This window comes from Eucalyptus grandis, chromosome 11 (genome assembly GCF_016545825.1).
Source record: "Eucalyptus grandis isolate ANBG69807.140 chromosome 11, ASM1654582v1, whole genome shotgun sequence".
Taxonomy (NCBI): domain Eukaryota; kingdom Viridiplantae; phylum Streptophyta; class Magnoliopsida; order Myrtales; family Myrtaceae; genus Eucalyptus; species Eucalyptus grandis.
In genome coordinates, this window is record NC_052622.1 from 15,355,686 (window position 1) to 15,375,813 (window position 20,128).

Genomic DNA, 20,128 nt, shown 5'->3' on the forward strand with positions numbered 1-20,128 from the left:
GATAAGTGAATACTTAAAAACAAAATTACAAAAGAATATGTCTTCGTGGATTGGCACCGGCAAGGCGAAACTTTGCATGGATCCACCGAAGTTCTCAAAGCATCGGCGTCGATAATGGATCCACCAACGCCGGTATTGTTCACCTGAGAAGGAGACAACCAATTGAGATAGAGTGAGGATGTACTTTAAGTAAAGAAAAATTCTCCATAACTTAAAGAGAAAAAATTGAAGCATTATAGCCATAAGATACGAAGGATCTCGCATAATGTATAATCCCCAACATTCCTACCACAAAATGAAACAAAAAGAAAAGAAAAAGGGGAATGCCTAGATTTTGTCTAATGATGCAAATGAAGACCAACAAACAACAAGAGGTTTATAACACGTGAAACCTGCCTATACGTGTTCAAGAACAACCGAGAATCGGTAATGCAAACACCTAGGCTGGATTAGACACATTGTCAAACGTGTGGTAAGCATGGACTGGGGGAATAATATTAACGATTTTCAGGACTCGAACTCATCGCCAGACTCAAAGAAATCGTCAAAAAAAAAAAAAAGCATCCGAAATCAGTAACATTAGTTCACTCAAACCTGACATGCCTGTGGACTAACAGAAAGAACAAGCCTCGACTTCCGATTGGATCAAAATGTGGCTGAGCCGCAAGGGTTCATAGAGACACAGAAAATACTAATATTAGACCAAATCCAAGCAATACAGGACAAAACGCGAATTGAGAAGCTTAACACAAAGGCAGAAAAAGAAATAACAATAACTTGGACATTGATTCACATCACTTTGATATATTCAGCCACAAATCCATAGATCTACCAGATGTCATAGAGATTGAGATTAAAGAAACAATAATGTATAGAACTCGAGACTAATAAAAGGCTATTTCGTCATGCCTGATGTTGTCAATTGACAGTCCACACACAATGAAAAGTGTTGCCAAACTAATGCTGCCAAACCTAAAAAGTTTGTCGTTATTACATGCAAAATGAGCATGCAAGAAGTCAAATGGACATAATCACTCTGTCATTTCCAAAACCGCAAGGAAAATGCACCAACACATAAGAATTGCCATGAACCTGGTGACAACAATAGAAAACTGAAAGAACTTTAAAACAGATTACAAGGAGGCAGCAATGAGAGAGATCATCTAAAAAGGAGCGTATGCAGGAAGGTAAAAGTAGATATTAGCGCCGACAACCAATCTATTTTTGAAGGGACAAACAGGCTCGTTCTTGTCACTCATCATAGTTAGATAATGGCCATTGATAAGTATAGGCTTGAATAAATAGTTCTCAAGATTAGTATTGGGCAATCAGAAAATAATAGAAATAAAATTATTTCGAATGGGAGTGCCATCTACTTTCAATTCACAATAACCATTTTTATAGATACCTTTTGCAGTTAATCCAGGTAACTTTGAGCATGCCCAACTGCCGCTGGCCGTTCTGTAAGTTCTTTCAATCTAAAAGGACCAAAATCTCATGGTTAAAGCGTATATTGCAAGCTAAATAAGAAAATGACAACTGAAAGAGAACTGTTCCAGATATTCCCTTGGTCAAAAGCCATCATTTCCTCCGAGGATAAAACGAACCTGAAAAAATTGGATCACCAATTGCTTTTAGCAAATTCAGACGCTCTTGAAACTCTGCCGCCGTAACATCTTCACCATCCATGTAAAGCCATTCTTGCACCTAAAACAATAGCCAAATAACTAATTAAATACCAGATTACGTTGTATTTGTCTAAGCTATTGGGGATGAGAGGGAGGGAGGGAGGGAGGGAGGGAGAGGATAACCTCATCAAGCTTTGCAATGAAAGATTGGCGTTCATCAGCAGTAGAGACCTTTTCAAGTTCCTCAGACGTCTCAATCTGTGAGCAACAGGAGGCAAAAACATTAGCAACATTAGTTAGCATAATAGACAATAGGGCAAGTAGAGGAAAGACACAAACGCAAAACCTTGGAACAATGGAGATGAAGATAATTTGGCGAGAAAGTGATAATAAAATTCATGGCTTTATATGTTTGGCGTTTATAAAAGTTGGGTTTTGCTTTTTCAGAATAATAAACAAATTAGGTTTTTAGATTTTCTTCCAAACTCACAGGTAATTAGTGGAACAAATTGAAGGTTAAAGCTGGGATCAGCTTTATCGAGTTGGATTCAGTTGTCGGCCAAAGAAGGCTTGACGAAACTTTGGACATGGAGAGAGACGGGAACAAAAATTAGATTCTGCTAACAAAAGAATGCGGCCGGGTCATAAACAAACGAGTCTCGCAATGGAGCCTCTTTTGCTTTTGTCGGATTCCCTTTTTACGAACGACCCTAACCATAATTTAATTAAATTATTTTCCCCCCTCTCGCGAATATCCAGATTTGATTAGGGCTAATTCTCCAAAAAAAAACCTCAATTTTCTGCCGATCCCAATTCTGCTGGCTCGAGCAGAGTCGAGCGTAAGCAGCAGCAAGCGAGCAGACGCTCGCTGGGCAAGCCTACTGGTACAAATCTCGAGCGAGCGAGACGAGCATCCATCGCATCCGGCGGGCAACACTGCTGCAGATCTGGGCGAGCGCTGGCTCGAGCGAGCCCTAACACTCGAGCTCCGACTAGCCATTGCCCAGATCTGCGAGGGTGGCTCTCGCCGAAGTGAAGGCAATCGGTGAAGGAGGAGCAAAGTGACCACGTTTACTGGTGAAGGAGCAGCGGCTGTCGAGACGAGGGCGCTGTCGGCGCCGGAGAAGACGATGGACTTCTCTGCTCGGGGAGGAGACGCTCGTCACGAGGTCGCAGGAGGAGAAGCTCGTCGCAGGGGGAGAGAGGCGGTGTTCGATGGGAGCAAGAAATAGAAAAGGAACACAATTTTGTTCCTTTTTTGTTCCTCAATTGTGTTTCAGAAACAAGAAACACAAATTTTGTGTTTCTTGTTTCTGTTTCTTTTTGTTCCTGGAACAAAAGAACAAAAAAGGAACATAAACGCACCCAAACGCATTTCTGTTCCTTTTTTGTTCCCAGGAACAAAAAAACAGAAATTTTTGTTCCTAGGAACAGAAATTGGGTGCAGCCAAACGCACCCTAAAATCCCAAACTAGTACACTAATCAATTGTCGGGTATTATCCAACTTAGCAATTTGACAGTAAAATTTAATTGAAACTAACGGTAGGTAAATTTATTATAATTGTATTAGTTTGTGGTAAAATTACAAATGTGTACTAGTTTAGGGTTTTTTACGGTAAAAAAATTAGTTTGAGATAGATTTGTCACATGTTTACCATTTTGGAGTTTTTTTAGGGTAGTAACCCATAAAACTAAGATTAGAAGAAAAACGAAATTGTTGTTATTCTTGTGTTATTTTTATATTGTAGTTAAATATTATTTATAAAAATATATTATTTTAATTTTATTAATTTAAGAATTTGTTTATTTGAGAAAAATAATTTTTGTGTTATGAATATTAGAAATTTTATTCACCTTTATCTCACATTCTTTATGGAATAATTTTATCTGAGTTATATTCCTTTTATATCATACTTTATTTTGGCTTGAGCGAGCATCAAGTTCCGGATATAATAAATCTTGAAGTTTATCTTAACTGCCATACATATACTATTGAATGATATCCGGAATCGTAACTATCAAGTCACTTGAACAAATGAGCTCACCTTTTACATTAAACACTGGAGATTGAAATCTTTCATCTACCAAGCAACCATGTTCAACTATGATTATTAAAAAAAAAAAAAAAAAACATGGTGGGTATAATTACTAAAATACCTAAGATGTTTTGAAGATCCAAAGAAGTATCAAGAGTGTTTAACACTGTTACTCATAAAAAGGCTTAGATAATGTGTTTTTAAATCATTCTAAGACGTTGGGAATAACTTTTACCTTTTACCTTGTAACGAGATTTAAATCTTAGAAGGGCAGTACTTCGACTTGCAATCTATACATATTAACATAGATAATATTCAGAATTTGTTCAAATTCAAAATTTATGAAAAAATTTATGATAAAAAAAAATACCTTTCAAGGAAATTATTTTTCAAGAAGGTGGTTAGTTTTCTTTGTTTGATGATATATAATTGAAAGTGTTTTTGTTGTTTGAATCTCATTTGAAAAATGATTTCAATTTCATGAATATCATGCAAAAGAAAATTTTGAATTTTTTTTTCCTTTCTTTTGAATATCAAGCCACTAGCAAGAGCCAACCTGGTTGGCCTCGGGCTAACTCGACCTTGTCATGGTGAGGCTGGCAAAGCTTGAGCTAATTGTAACAAGGTCGAGCTTGACCAAAGCCATCAAGATTGAGCCTCGCCTGGTTGGCCTGCGTCTATGTCTATTTGTCAGCCATCGCTAAGACTCGGTGATCGGTTGAAGAGAAGTAATTTTAGAAAGTGTTTTCACCGCTTTGAATTTAAGAGTTCACTTCCTAGTTCTGTGCATGGATATTTGGAAATTGTTTTCGATTGTTTTCCTCAGCCAGATGCATCCCTAGAGCATGATGGGACTCCCAGGCCGCTATCTGTTCCGGCCTTTCGATAAGGTAGAGCCACTGATCTCTGCTCATTCCTCCATCCAGCAAATATCAACCTCAGATTTTTTGCCATCTCTCAATGGGTGCTTTGAGTGGTGGCTGTGGCCATGGCTGGCTCTGGGGTGGAACGGTCCCCCGGGAACGAGGGATCGTTGCGTCCTCGTCGGAGGAGCTCACAGCCCTTGGATCCTGTGGAGTCAACCGGGAGAATGGCTCGTCGGGTTCCCTTCCTGAGCAAGCGGCGACAGTGGGCTCGCCCGCTCTAGCCGATGACACAATAGCTCAGGTCAGGGAGCGTCTGAGAAGGAAGGGGGAGGGCTCGGCAAAAAATTCCTCATATGGATTGGATAGTAATGTTGTTCGCGAGGTCGGTGTTTGATTACAAATGTTTGTGGTTAGCTGAATGTTGCATGCATGCTCAAGTCGCAAGTGTGACTGATTGTGTGGTTGTCCGTATTCGCTTGGATTATATGCTGAGAGCTGAGCAAGATATGCAGTGTTCTGACAGAGGCATAATTGACTTTTTGCTTGACTATTAGTTTAGGGAATGTGGTCGATGTTTTGTTTCTGGTTCCCGTTCTGACTTCTGAGTCTATGATGGTTTAGCTTCACTTCGGCTTCTGAGGAAGCTCTTCTTAAAGATATTGATGTGTCTTCTCACATAGTTGATTGGTTGACATTGCTTGCTGGGAAAAAGAAAATTGTTGTTATGGTGATTTTGGAAGAAATAGCTATCATTATTGCCTTCGCTTGTAGGAGAAAATGCATGCAAGTAATTTCCATTTTAGGTTTTAAAGCTTTTCTTCTACATAAGTCGCATGCCATGGGGCAATTTCTATACCAACCTTGAGTGCTTGGATCTTGCATCTGAAACAGTGTAGGAAGTGGTCGGTGCCATGTTCATGAGTTTTGAAGCCATGTAGGCCTTTCGATGCAAGATACTAGTGCACAGTTCGTCGGAACTATTTGAGAACATTGGGGCTTTTATGTTTGATACTTGAATACCTAGAGGTTAGATTAGTATGTGAAGTGGGGTTTTGGTATACTATCCGCCGTGCAATTGAGCTTGCCAGATTCACCACTTTATGGTGCTGCTGCTTAGTTTTCCGAGTCATACGGTGTTGATGGGCAAATCATGTGCTGCTCATGCATGGATTCAAAGAAAAGGATTTCCACTTATGGTCAAATCAGTTTTCTAGTTGAGCTACAGCTGGAGCTGTTCTGTGCTATATTAGTGAATTTTTCATCTCTCACGAATCATTAGAAGGAGGTTCGACTTCCATTGAGATTTCAGATTGAAATGTCATAAATCATACCCTAAAGCCTGGTCATGTCCCATGTGGTCACGTTTCTTCTACTTGTACCATTTTTTGTTATCTCTAAATATGAGTTCGCCCATTTGACTTTTTTCTATGTTCTAAGTTGTCTTGTATAATTGGAAGAGACATTAGACAAGATGTCACGCCCCAATCCTTCGACCGTGTGCCCATCCCTCTTTGGCCGATTAATAGCGACATCCCAAGACGCGATGCCGACCCTTTCATTTTAAATACGCATGCGGAAGCAGATATAAAATCCCAGACAACAAATAATTGGGATAGAAGAGCAAGAATAAAATTTTCAAACCAAGACAAGTCTTTTATAGACAAATGGGTTAATTACAAAATTAGTTTGTTTACAAAAATGTCAACTTAACAAAAGGGGATTGTCCTAACACCCACTAGTCGAGATCGGATTGTCGATTCTTCACCTTCACCTTCCAAACTCTAGGGCTTTCGGTCCTACATGACCGCCAACTAGGGACCTGGAATTGTTATCCCAGAACGGGGTGAGACGACGTCTTAGCAAGTTCAATTCCCCTAAGACCCGATTAGAAAGAAAATATGCCTTAAGGGTTGCCTAAGCACATTCACATGTCAGAGGGTTTACCTTGGCCTCAGTTCCTTCCTGCAGGTCAATACAATTTATAATTCATCAAATCAATTCACCACATCAAATCATTTAATCAAATCAAATCATCGATCAATCGACTCAGTTGATTCCATGTCAACATGACCATTCTCCGGTCATCTCAATCAATATTATCTATGAGTTTGACCATAGTCCAGGACTGCTCACTCTAGCCGATATATAGATAGTATAGCTCACTAGAAACAGCGAGATCCACTGATTGGATATATTTATTATGCTCACTGAAGCGCGATCCATTGATCCGATATATTTATTATGTTCACTAGAAGCTACTAGATCTACTAATCCAATATATTTGTTATGCTCATCAAAAGCTGCCAGATCCACTGATATAATATTCTAAGGCCATTTTTCTATTTTTATCATACTCAATAAAATATCATGTGTGGGTACACGGTCAACCTTAGCCAAATTACCATAATTTCCTTTTCATAAATCTCACCATTTTATAAAATCCATTAAAATATTTTTGGCGTTGTAAACCGACGCCCGGTTATTTTCCACTCAATTACTGAAATTAAATGAATTTAAGAATAAATTCCAAAAATACAAATCATGCACAATCAGCACAAATTAGAGCTCAATTAAATAAACAAGCCACACCACTACAATCAGCATAAAATTCCAGTTACCAGATATCCCGGTCTAATTTCCAAAAAAAAAAATTAATTAATTAATTTCGAAAAATAATTATTAAATGCTAAAAGTTCACACTTAGGCTCGAAAAGTCTAATTAAATACTGAAACGGGCCCGGAAAATTTTCGAACCACTCTATATAAATTTTAGAGCTTGTCTAGGCTCTAACTACACTACTCTAACCACCTAACATGTATCAATAATTAATTAATTTACTAAACCGTTCTAATTATCCACTAAACCAAGTTTAGTCCCTTAAACATAATTAACCGACTAAGCGAGAATTAGTGAGATAAACTCACTTGTTTATCGAACCGGTTGATTCAAATCGATGGGGATGTGACAGGGCTCGATCCTCTCCAAAGCGGCGGCGGCTTTCGAGCACGAATTGGGCCCGAAAAATGGCCTGCAAAGCTTCCGATTTTCTGCTCGGGTTCCTTGGCTAAAGGACTGATTTGAGCGACTGATTTTGCGGAGAGAAGGGCTGAACTTGCGGCTGAATTCGTTGGCGCGGCTGGGCCTGCTTTGCTGACCTCGTGGGGATGGCAAAAGACTTCGACTCCGCGTGGCTTTAAGGCGGCTGGAATCTAACGAATGAAGATGAAGAACAACCGAAGCCACGTCCAGCGAGTGAGCGAAAAATGAAAACGAACAGAAGCAGAGAGAGAGAGAGAGAGAGAGAGAGAGAGAGAGAGAGAGAGGATAAGATAGAAAAATCAAAGAGGGGAGACCAATGAGTGGAAGAAGTGAAGGGGTTGTCGGCAACGTGGGGGAGATAAGGAAAATTTTGACAAAAAGTCAAAGATGGGGCAGGAAACTGGGACATGGCAGAGAGGAAAGGGAAAAAGGGGACGTCGGCGTTGGGGGGGCGGGTGAACAAACTTCTCCGATTGAGATCCGATTTGTTAATCCGATTTGTTGAGGAAAAGCTCACGAAATTTCCTATCACAAATTCAATTACACTAGATGCCAAAAGTCCCTTTAAATCGGCCAATCCGAATTTCCGTTCGTTTTCCAAATCGTCCAAAACGATTTTCTGTCAAAATCTTGAACTCTTTGGAAATTCTTCGAAAGATGAGTTGACGTTCCTAAAATGACATGTGATACGACAGGACTTTCAATTTCTGAAATTGGATTCAAATTCGTAGTTAATTTTAATCCGGCGCGATTTTAATGTGATTTAGGTTACTACGTAGCTTTCAAAAAATTTTAGTGCAAATAACTCTTAGTCGATTTTCTTCAAACTACAATGAACCCATTCGACACATTGACGACTCTTGTTTGTTGTGAAAACCTCGAGATTTTGATTACGGACACATGGTACCAAAATGATAGAAAAATCAATCTAGTGTCGATTAACGAGAATTTTGCAATTTAGTGGAATCACCCACGTGTAACCACATATCTCAGTCAAACTGACCTATCTTTGATTTTTAATCGATTTTTACTGTGCCATAATGATCTTGGCAGATGAGCACGGTCGAGTAACCAATTCCTAGTCGAATTCTCAAGTCTATTGCATTAAAATTCTATAATGGTTTTTCCAGATAATCTAGTTATCTCGAGAGTGATCAGTTCTAAAAACAGCCCTATAGGCACGTCGATGAAATACCGATTAATTTAATTGAAAAGAGAAGTGAAAAATCCAAGATGTCACACAAGAAGTTTGAGAAGTCTGTGAACTACTAAGTTTGTTTTCTGTAGAGAGAGGAAAGGATGTGCGTGTTTCCATTCGTTTGGTTCATTTTTTTCTCGTTTAGGAAGTAGGTTGTCTTTTCAAAAGATGTTAATTCTTAAGGTTGGGATGGTGCAAACTTCTTTTTGTCTGTAACTCTTATCCTTTCACGAGGGTCCAATGTTTTTGTTCCTCTGTTAGAGTTTTAGTGCTTGCTTTGGCGAAGTATTTGTGCAAAAATGTTGACCCAAATCTATGACACAGGACATCACGTGCATTCTTTTTTTTAGATCACGACTAGTTTTGGGCCCCTCGCATGACTTCTTAAGGATTTCTTTTCTGTGGCCCCGGTTCATATGTCTGGTATCAGTATCTTGATCGAAATTTGCCTAAGTCAACGGTTGAGAACTTGATGATGAAGGTACAATCAGTTCTCGTACAATATCCTTAAATATTTGGTCCAAAACATAAGAGCTTAATCTTCTAACTTCATTTTTCTTGAAGGTATCGTTAAACCAAATCATGCTAGGCCCTTCAGTTATTGCAATTCTTTTGCTTGGAACAACTTATGGCAAGGGAAGTTATCTGAGCTCCCTAAAAGTATGAAAAAGATGCTCTTCCCACACTTCTTTATGGTAAAGTGCTCTTCATTCTCCTATGCTGTCTTTATTTATCTGATGCCTGGTAAAATCATGTGTTAGCTATGTACCTCTTCTTTGCAGGATTTGGGTTCTGGATCCCTGTCTGTGCATTGAATTTCTGGTATGTTCCTGTGGTTTCCTTGATCTTACCTGACAGTAGAAATCGAAAACTTGTTGGAGCAGATTGTGGCTTTTTGTCAGTACGCCTGGTTTGATAAATTCACACATGTCAAATTCCCATGGTTTCTTAAGGTGCCGTAGCTTGGAAGCGGGAGAAAATGATGAGGATGTGGTTATGCTGTTAATTTCGAGTTTATATCTTCATGCCACTCCTATCTGGATGTATTGTTTGAGGATTCTGGACTACTTGGATATTTGGGTGGATCTGGTACAAAATGCAGCATTGAAACTTAGAATGATTTGTGTTGCTGACCTGAGTTAATGGGAATGAGCTTCGTGGCGGTTGTTTGGAGTTTTTCTTTTTCTTTTGGGCTTTCAAGTGTCGGAGCTGCAAGTTTTTCTTTGCTCTTCTTTTCTTTTATCACGCAGATACCACCGATGAGGCACTCTTTTGGCATTGTGGACAAAAATTTGAAACAATTTTCATGTTCTTTTTCTCTGGCGGTCTTCTGGCTTTCTTCGAATTATATGCATCATTGACAATTCTGTGAATCTGTAACATATTGGTTAGCTCACAGGGTGGTCCCTCTTGAAGCCCGTGTGCTTTTCATGTTCATGGGCTCCATCTTCTGGAACTTCTGCTCGTCTTCCACCGTGAGCAAGTAGCTGTATATGCCGAACCTCATTTGGCTCCCTCGTCTTCTCTTGAGATAGAAGCCGTGGCTTCAGTATTGATCTGCTGTTTATGGTTAATTGAAGACTTCAGAATTTGTAAAATTTATTGGAGAGCTTCGTGCGGACAAAAATCCTTGGTTTTTGATCTTCAGGTTGCTTGCTTTTTGAAACATGCTTGTTCTTCTAATTTGTTGTGGTCAGCGGAAACAACGTTTATCGCCCAATTTCGCATCTAATTGCAGGATTCGGTGTTCGGTTTACAAGAGGTAGAATTGAATTATCATTAATTTGCTGGTAATGATTTGTAGGAGAAAATTGTGACCAGCGAATTGCTTGTGCAATTTTTTTAGGAAGTCACTGTTACTTATATAAAATCGTCAGCATTTATTTGATTTTTTTTTTTTTGAAATTGCAAACTCTTTCAATAAACTAATGTTGACTAATTGGGAGTATTTATTAATCATTAATGCTTCACATGTTCACATGTATTTCATAGGTAAGGAAATTTATAGTTTTATCTAATCTTACAATATCATGTGCACTGCATGGAAAAATTTAATTGGTACTTGATTTGTCAATATCGGGTAAACTTACATACTTGACCTTGCGAAGTTGCTCCGGAGTATTTGAATCATCAAAGAGTTAAAAGAGATTGATAATTAAAATGCAGACTACAAATAAATGGCATAGATACATGTGAAAAAAATTAAATTTTTCGATAACAAAAAAGTTCATTTGATTCATGGAAAGCTTGAGATTTGAGAAATATTTTTCAAAATAAAATATGCTATTAATTAAAGGAAAATATTTTAATTATTGATAACAATTTATGATTGACTATTTTCGTGGGCGATAAATTTTTTTTTTTCATTTCTTTATTTTTGTAATGGATCATTTTTAGAGAAAATATTTTCCAAATCTTAAGCTTTTGTGAAACGAACTTTCCTAAGATGCACTTTACCAAATAAAAAACTTTCCTAAGATGCATAATTTCAATAAACTGCATAGGTTCTTGTGAAATGATGACATGATTTAAAATCTCCTTAAGAAAGTTACTATAAGATTGAAAATTCTAAATTTCAATGCTAAAACAAAAATGTGCCGGCTAAAATAAAATTTACACATTCGTTCATTTACAAAAAAATAAATAAATTGTAATTTAAGTAATTAAAGATATTTGAGAGAAGAGAAAGGCTATTGAGACTCCTTAAAAGGAGATCTGCTTTATTTTATATAATAGTATATATTGGTTTTAAATTAGGAGAAGCAGAGGAAAAATTAAAAGCAATGGTCCCAAATTACAGCTCAAATCTAGCCAACATACTGCTTCCATTGGTAACTTCAAATCAGCCCAAACCCGGCTGTCTCCACCTTCTTCTTCCTCCTCTTTTCGAACCTCCAAGACTTGGACTAAAGAGAAAGGCGTTCTTTTCGTATTCATGGCGGGGTATAAAGCTAACGACGAGCATGATTACCTCTTCAAATTGGTCCTGATTGGCGGCTCAGGCGTCGTCAAACCCAACCTGCTGTCCCGGTCCGCCTTCTGGTCCTCTTGTTCGATCTTTCCTGTCAATTTAATTTCGAAGTTTCGATTCTATGGACGCTAATTCTTTTTCTCGTCGATTGTGTCACAAATCTAATTACAGTTGCATGTTTCGCTACGCTATCGCGTTTGTTGAGATTGGATAAGATTTCTCTAATCTGTTTAGGTTTAGATTTACAAGTTGGTTAGTCAGTTCTGAACTTTTAACAATGTCGCAATGTCAAGCTTGAGAGACGGTGCTCGTAAGTGAGGCGATTGTAGCCCTGGTTTCTTTTCATCTGGGTGAGGTGGCAACCCTCACCGACTCTTGACTAGCTATCATCCACCATCATCAGCTCTTCGTGGCGATGGTGGGGGCAGCAGTTAGTTTCCTTCCTTTTTTCTCTTAAATAAATTTCATTTATTGTCAATATAATTTAAATAATATTTAAAATAAAAAAAAATTGTATTTAAATCAAAACAATGTCATTTTACCCTCACCAATGTGAGAGAGAAAACAATAAAAAGAGTAAAGTCGACATTTGCACCACTTTGACAATTAAAATTGGATTCAATTACACTTTCATGACATGTTTAGTATTTTCAGTGCATTTATCCCTAAAATCGCAAAAGCAATGATCAATACTAAAAAAAAAAACTCAAACTGATGCACTTACGATAAATTTACCTCAAACTAATTATTTGACCACCAAAAATCCCAAATTGATCAATTAGTGATCTATTCATGATTTTACCATCAAATTATTAAGTTATATGACATGTGACAGGACGTACCAGTTTGGAGTTTTATCCTCCATTTATCATAGTTGTATTTGTTAATTTTTTGTGGTATTAAGTTAATTTAACGAAAAATAACGGAATGTAAATTTGTCACAAATATTTCAATTTAGGATTTTTGGTGGCCAAAAAATTAGTTTGCGATACATTTATCAAAATTTATTATAAATGCTCCGGTTTGGAGTTTTTAAAAGTCAAAAATTAGTTTGAGATAAATTTATTATATACCGATTTAAGGCTTTTCGTGATATTAACTCCTAAAACTAAATAGCTATCTAGTACCTTGACAAGAAAAAAAAATACTTATATTCATTTATGGGGGAAAAAGGTTAGCCCCGCCTATTGGGCCGGTCTCACATAAACTCACCATCGCTCGCTTGGCATAAGTACGGTTTGCGTTCCAACTGAAAGCTCGGGATTCGTCGCAGCCACAGCTCGCGTTCATAGCCCTGTCCTTTGCTTTTTCCCGCGTCTCTTGGGCTGAAGAGGTCGCTCGTGCCTCTTGTACTTGTGTGATCAAAGCCATGAGGAGAACTAGTGATCGCAGAGGCAGAATCAGCTGTTTAGACCCGCGAAAGAGTAAAGAGGATGAGGTAGTTGACAGGATCGGCGGCTTGCCCCGAGTTGCTCCTCCTTCACATACTCTCCTTCCTGCCCTTCGGTGTGCCTTTGTCCGCGCATCGTTGATGCTTCGGCCGTTCCGTGGCCTTTGGAAAGTGTTGAACAGTAAAACTATTTTTCTCTTACTGTGTTCCATATATTTTACAAGAATATAACCACGCATATATACACCGACGTAACCATCCTAGAATCTCCTACAAATATGGAGATCTCCTATAAATCACTACAAATAAGGAGATCTCCTACAAATCAAAAGATACATATGTATATATAAAGACCTTAAATAGAAAAACTCTCCTATTGAGGCCCTAATTAACAGATCATGTTAACACTCCCCCTCAAGCTGGTGAGAAAATATCTTTGATACCCGCTTGACAAGTGAGCTTGGAAAGCTCAACTCGATACAGCCTTTGTAAGTATGTCTCGCTAACCGGTCTTCGATTTGATAAATGAAAACTCACCACCCTATCATCCAGATTTTGCTTGATAAAATGCCTATCAACTTCAACATGTTTAGTGCGGTCATGTTGAACTGGGTTGTGGGAAATTTGAATCGTGACCTTATTATCACAAACCAATTGCATTCCTAACTTAGGTGGAAAACCAAGTTCTGTCAACAACTTCTTTAGCCACAAAAGCTCGATAGTCCTTTAGCCATCCCCCGAAACTCAGCTTTAGCACTTGATAAAGCTACGACCTTTTGTTTCTTGCTCCTCCATGTAACCAAGTTTCCTCCCACAAATGTGAAGTAGCCTGACGTCGACCTTTTGAGTGTACCTATACCTTTTCATTGCAGAGCTAAAGTGACCAAACCAAGCCCGTGGTGATTGCTTTAATTCGTACAACGACCGCTCAAGTTTACATACCACTTCCGATTTATCAGCACACGCATATCCTAGTGGGATTTCCATGTAGATCTCTTCTTCCAAATCTCCATGTAAGAACGCATTCTTTACATCAAATTGATGTAAGGGCCAGTCCAAATTTGCTACAAGTGATAACAATACCCGCACAGTGTTCAGTTTTGCAACTGGAGACAATGTTTCCTGGTAGTCCACGCCATAGGTCTAGGTATATCCCTTTGCTACTAGACGTGCCTTGTACCTCTCAACAAAACCATCTGCTTTATATTTGATGGTGAAGACCCAATTACATCCTACTACCTTCTTTCCCTTCGGTAACTCGACAAGTCTCCAAGTCTTATTTTTCTATAAAGCCTCCATCTCTTCTTGCATTGCTTGAAACCACTTGGGATCCCTCAATGCCTCCTGTACTCCACTAGGAACTCTACTTGTAGAGACATTCGAGACAAATGCCTTTAAAGGTCTCGCCAACTGCTTTGTCGAAACATAATTAGTAATCGGATACTTTGACCTTCGTTCTTCCACATCTGGAGAGTACCTATTAGAGCCTTGCCACGATTATGTCTACGCGCAATTTATAACAAACAGCTACATCGGTATCAACGGACAAATTCTGTGTGGTAGAAGAACTTACCTCGGGGTATCCTCAGAGAATTGTCGTACTAAAAACGGGTATTTTGAAGTGGAGGGAGTTGTTCTTGAGATTGTTTGTGTGTCTCTTGCACCAAATCAAGCTGATGATCAGATTCCTTAGTGTACTGCTGCTTATTTTCCATTGTCCCACCATGATCCGTGACCACACCATTGCTGGCCAACATGTGAACCCGCTTGTCAACTTGCACCTTAGCTTATGTGTTACCAGTCCTTGTGTCACCAGGTGTTGGCATTGCGGGGTCATTCTTTTTTAAAGCAAAATCAGCCGCAACCCCGCCATCACACCACATTCCCACCAATTTGTCCTTTCACTAGAAGTCTCCCCCTGAAAGGTACAATTGGGTGTGGGAAAAAATAATTCGGACTCAACGAATGTGACATCCATTGTGATGTGGGTTTTCTTGGTAGCTAGATTGTAACAACGGTATCCTTTCTGATGAGTGCCATAACCAAAGAAAACACACTTCACCGCACACGAATCAAGTTTTGTTCATTGGTTCTTGTGGAGATGGACGTATGCCACACACCCAAACACTTTGGGAGGTAGTGTCATGATGGAAGGAAGAGGAACATAGGATTCAAGTGCTTGAAGTGGGGTCTGAAAATTCAACCCACGAGATGGCATTCTATTCATCAAATGTACCGCCGTAACCACGGCGGCATCCCAAAAATGAGATGGAACCTGACCACCTATGAGGAGTGCCCGTGCCGTCTCGAGGATATGCCGGTTCTTCCTTTTAGCGATACCATTATGTTGGGGTGTCCTAGTGCAAGAAGTTTCATGTATAAGTCCGTGATCCTAAAAGTAAACTGCAAGATGCTGATTAATATATTCCCCACCATTGTCGCTCGAAGGACTTGAATTTGAGTCCCAAACGTGTTGCAATCATCCGATGAAACATACAGAATATTGTTGCCACTGTTGGAGAAATCTTTCTAGAATATTTTGAAGCTGACAAAACGTTTCTATCAGTCTGGTCTGGAGCTTTGTAGACCCTTCTACTTAGAGTTTGAAGACCTTTAGATCACTAGACTCAAGACTCAAGACTATTCTCATTGACAGTTTCTAATCCAGTGACAAAGGCTATCCAGAGCTAAAGTGTTTGGTTGAGGATTCGGTCTTATCAGCTGGAGAAGATCTCTTGGCTGGATATGATATAACGGATTCTTTTATTCGAAATCAAGATCGTTTGAAGATCCAATGATTGATGAGATATTCTTGGAAGGTTTTATTCTTGGAAACCAAGATCCTGATTGTATGGGCGAACAGGATTGATGGGCTATCGACATGTTCCTTTAATAGCTCGAATGATCTTCTTAATTGATTTTGTCCAACGGGAAGATTGGAAGAACTCCTTTGGTAAGTGCCAACGGGTATGATGGCATAAAGGAGTATAAAAGGAAGTCATTCCAGTTGTTCTAGTGCATGCACGATAGAGAAATTCCAAAGTCTGAAGCTCCTTGATTATTAGTTGATTCATATTGAGCGAAATTGTTTACACAAAAGAGAGTCTATACTTAGTAATACCTTGAGGGAGTGTGGTAGAACTTCTACACCGTGAAATCAAGGGAAAGCATTGCTGTAACATCTCTTTGTTCATAGTGGAATCCAGCTAGTGGGCTGTCAGTGCCGAAGAGTGGACGTAGGCTTGAAATAAGCCGAACCACTATAATCCTTGCGTTCAATTTTCTCTTCCCTACTCTCTGTCTTATTTTGATCGTTGTTTGTTGACGAGAAAAATCTTCTCATTTCTATTGTCTGTCTAGTATTGTGCGATTGTCTCCAGAAATTATTTTTTTATCCCTATACACCCCCCCTCTAGGTACTTATACTAGCCATATCAATTGGTATCAGAGCCTGTGTACTCACTTTATTTGAAGTGTTTTACTTAAGAGTTAAAGATCCATGGCTAGTATGATAGCTCCAGGGCTGGTGGAAGGTCAAAGCAATACCAGACCTCCTTACTTTGATGGAAATGATTACAACATCTGGAAAAACAAAATGAAAGCATTTCTTCAATCAAAGGATCCTCTGGAATGGGACGTTGTAGAAAAAGGAATCACTCCTAAAGCTGCATGGGTCTCAGAAAGAGGGAAAGAAACTGTTGAGACCAGCAGAATGACTCAGGACGAGATAATCAAGAGACAAGCTCTTGATGCAAAAGCTATTTACTCTTTATATTGTGCCTTGTCACCTACTGAATATAACATAATATCTTCTTGTGTTATAGCAAAAGAAGTCTGGGATAGGTTACATATCACCTATGAAGGAACGGATCGAGTGAAAGAGACTAGAATCAACATCCCTCTCGGTCAATATGAAGCCTTCAAAATGAGACCTGAAGAATCTATAACTCACATGTTTAGCCATTTTACAGAAATTATAAATGGTCTTGAAAATCAAGGTCAACCAATTTCTGATCCCATGAAGGTAAACAAGCTACTGCGTGGACTCTCCAAGGATTTGAATTACATAAAGACCTCAATAAGAGAGACGCAAAGAATCATGCCACTATATGTCGATGAGCTGGTTGGAACTCTTCAGTCTTATGAAGTGGAACGAATAAATGAAGATAAAGATCCAAAAGGTAAGAAATCCATTGCATTAAAATCAAATGATGATTCTGATGTTACAGATTCTGAAGATGATATGGACGATGAGGAGCTTGCTCTTATGATAAGAAGATTCGAAAGCTGAACAGAAAAGGAAGAAGGTTCAACTCAAAGAAACAAAGCTTTCAAAGACAACGCACCAAGTCTGTTGATGATGATGAATCAAACAAAGATGTAGTTTGCTTTGAATGTAAGAAAAAGGGACATATCAGACCCAATTGTCCTCTTCTAAATAAGAAGAAAGGAAAAGCTGAAAAATCTCGAAAGGCTCTCAAAGCCGAGACCTAGAGTGATACAGAGTGTGAAGAAAGTGATGATGAATATGCCAATTTATGTCTGATGGTGCAATCAGACTCAGACTCAAACTCTGAATCAGACTTAGACAGTGAATTTGAGGTAAGTAATTTTAAAATTCCTGTCAAGGTTTCTAAGTATATTGATGAGCTGTGTTTTAGTCTTAAGACTTCTCTTAAAAGGATTTCCGAACTTAATAAGGAAAACTCTGCTCTAAAACAACAGGAAAACGTTTTGAAAGAAAGAGTTAAATGTTTAGACATGAATGTTTCCACTCTTAAAGAAAGTGAAGATAATCTTTTAAAAGAAAATGCTCTTTTAAAAATTGACCCATCAAATATTTCAAAGAAATTTTCAATAGGGTCCGAGAAACTAGAAAAATTCTTTCAGCTTAATGACCTTATTTCAATAAGTCGGGTCTAGGTATGACAGCATAAACTATCCCTTTAATTGATTTTCCTTAAGTAAAAGAAAGAATTAAGCAAAGACCCTCAAGAGAGGCTTACAAAAATCATTTCAAGAAGGTTTTTACAAAGCCTGTAGGTCGAAATGCTCTTAGATGTTCAAAGTGCAATAGTTCGGATCATTTTGAAAAAGAGTGTCCTATGGTTTGGAAACCTATTAAGAAAGTATGGGCTAATATTGTTTATCTTACTAACACCAATGGACCGAAGAAAATATGGGTACCAAAGAAAGCTTGAGACTCTTTTTTAAATGCAAGTCTCCATCAAGAAAAAGGTAAAGTGGTATCTGGATAGTGGATGTTCAAGACATATGAGAGGAGATTCAAATTGTTTTATAAAGCTTGTTCAAGTAAATGGTGGGAAAGTCTCATTTGAAGGAAGCAGCAAAGGAAGAATTGTGGGATTTGGAACTGTGAAAATTGGAAATCTCACAATAAGTAATGTTTCCCTAGTGGAAGGACTCAATTATAATTTGCTCAGCATCAGCCAACTGTGTGATACTGGTTTAAAGATCTACTTTCAAGAGGGAATATGTTCTGGAACCAGTAAAGACTTTACTCAGTCTTTTATGGGTCGAAGACATGGAAATATCTACCTCTTGGATGTGAAACTGGATGAATCGCAATGTTTAATCTCAATTCAAGACGAAGCAAGCTTATGGCACAAAAAGCTTGGTCACATCAATATGAAGCAATTAGCCAAAATCTCAGCAAAGCAGCTTGTTCGTGGTCTACCCAATTTATCATACCAAAAGTTTGATCTATGCACACCATGCATATTGGGAAAGCGGGTAAGAAATTCATTTAAGCCAATAAATCATGTCTCTACTAATCATGTACTGCAGCTGCTGCATATGGATCTCTTCGGACCAACCAGAACCCAGAGCATTGGAGGTAAGAAATATTGCCTAGTAATTGTGGATGACTATTCCCGATTTACTTGGGTATATTTCCTTGCAAGTAAGTCCGAAACCTTCTCATATTTTGAAAAATTTGCTAAAAATGTTCAAAATGAAAAGGGATGTGTTATCTCAAGTATAAGAACAAACCATGGATGTGAATTTGAAAATCAAGATTTTACAAAATTTTGTGATGAATCTGGCTTTTAACATGTGTTTTCCTCTCCATATACTCCTAAGCAAAATGGAGTTGTGGAAAGAAAAAATAGATCTCTTCAAGAAATGGCTAGAACTCTTTTAATTGAAAGTAAGATCTCTTCACGATTTTGGGCTGAAGCCAATTTCAACAATGTGCTATATCATCAATAGAGTCTTTCTAAGACCTATTCTAGAGAAAACCCCTTATGAGTTATTCAAAGGTAATAAGCCTATTGTTTCATACTTTCATGTATTCGGTTGCAAATACTTTATACTGAAAAATGCAAAAGATCGAGTTGGTAAATTTGAAGAGAGATTAGACGAAGGCATCTTCCTTGGATATTCTACATCAAGCAAAGCCTACAGAGTCTACAACAAGAAGAGTCAATCTGTGGAGGAATCATTGAATGTCAAATTTCAAGACTCTATGCAAAATGAATCCAGTCAGACTCATCATGAAGAATCTGAACCAGCTCCAGATTCTCCAAAGCTTACAACTCAAGAAGAAACTAAGACTCTGGAAGACCAGCATCAAGTTGTTAGTGAAGATTCAAATAAAGGAAGTGATCATCAGCCAGACAAATCAACCAGTAACTGGAAGCATAAGTCCAACCATCCCAAAGATCTCATTATTGGCGAACTTAATGAAGGAATTCGCACCATATCCAAAAAGCGCGAAGAGTCTAGTGCTTTGGCTCTCATTTCCGAAATAGAACCAAAAAGCATAGAAGAAGCTTTATCTGATGAAAGCTGGATTGAAGCTATGCAAGAAGAGCTTAGACAGTTCAACATTAATGATGTCTGGGAATTGACATCTAAACCAAAAGGTAAAACTGTTATTGGAGCTAAATGAGTGTTCAAGAACAAGATGAATGAGAAAGGAAAAGTCGTAAGAAACAAAGCAAGACTCGTGGCCAAGGGATATACGCAAGAAGAAG

At 38.4% G+C, this 20,128-nt stretch overlaps 1 pseudogene; it reads left to right on the forward strand.

Moving 5' to 3' along the window:
* The first annotated feature begins 4,625 nt into the window (after positions 1–4,625).
* LOC120289776 lies at positions 4,626–10,256 on the forward strand (annotated as a pseudogene).
* The last annotated feature ends 9,872 nt before the right edge of the window (positions 10,257–20,128 follow it).